The sequence below is a fragment of the Phalaenopsis equestris genome, unplaced genomic scaffold (assembly GCF_001263595.1).
Source record: "Phalaenopsis equestris unplaced genomic scaffold, ASM126359v1 Scaffold000347, whole genome shotgun sequence".
NCBI classification, from domain to species: Eukaryota; Viridiplantae; Streptophyta; class Magnoliopsida; order Asparagales; family Orchidaceae; genus Phalaenopsis; species Phalaenopsis equestris.
The window spans coordinates 307,603-308,777 of NW_018164789.1; positions in this window are offsets into that span (position 1 = coordinate 307,603).

Below are 1,175 nucleotides of genomic sequence, written 5' to 3' on the forward strand. Positions count from 1 at the left end.
CAAAATAACCCACAAGATGAATTAATATAATGGATTTAAACATTGCTAAATAAATGAAAGCATACATATAAACGAGTTGCAAGCAATAAACCAAACCAGAGATGTAAAGATAAGGGAACGCAAGAATTTACGTGGTTCGGTCAACTGACCTACGTCCACGGGAAACGAATGCAATATTTTATTGAAATAGTAGCTGAAATTTTGAAACATATCAACAAGGACTCCTTTGTTGTACACATAAGCACAACTTACATCATATAAACAATATATAACATGCAAGTTCTCATTACTTCTCTTCCTTAGTGCAGCCACAATCTTCTCACATCCAACTACAATAACAATCAACAACCGAAAAAGAACAGAAATCCGGAGCATAGGAGTATTTCTTGCGGTGGAAGGCATGCATTGCAAGCAAGAAATACAAAATTAAAGGTAGTAGACAAAATAACAGTGTACAGAGTTTGTGCAAGTTGCATCGCATGGTTTCCAATATTACAATAGTTCACAATATATCTAACACATGATAAAGGCAAATTAGATTTGTATCGCATGGTTTCCAATATTGCAAGCAAAGCCCACTTTGTTGAGAGAGTTCTTGAAGATGATCAAATATTGATTAATGAAGCATAAATATTCTATGAATGTCACATAAAGGCTTCTACTAAAAAGTTGCACACCCATCCAGAGTTCTCAAGAACACTGAACAGTAAATGCATTAAAATGCATTAATGAGAACGTTGAACATTACAAATTTGCAATATACCCAGATAATGCTTTAATCAAAATGTAGTGTTACTAATGAGTACACTATAAAGTAAAACACATGTCATGCGTAAGCTCAGCTCAAGCTTGAAAACAGATTGAAGTACAATACTGAACAGTAAATGCTAGGCTCAATTCAAATTATTTACAACCCAAATCATCAATATGAGTGGCCTTATGCCACCTACTTGTAGTCTGCTTTTCAAACACTTTATTTTCTTCATTCCAATTAGAGTGTTGCACGCAGTGTGCTTTATATTGAGCAAATCTTTTGGCATAACTTTGCAAACATTTTGATATAGCTTTTTTCTTTTAAAATACTTCCATACTAACAATATATGCCATCCCCAAGAAAGAAATTGATGTCTACTCATAACCTCTAATAGATGAGCTTCAAACATTATTGGAAACAA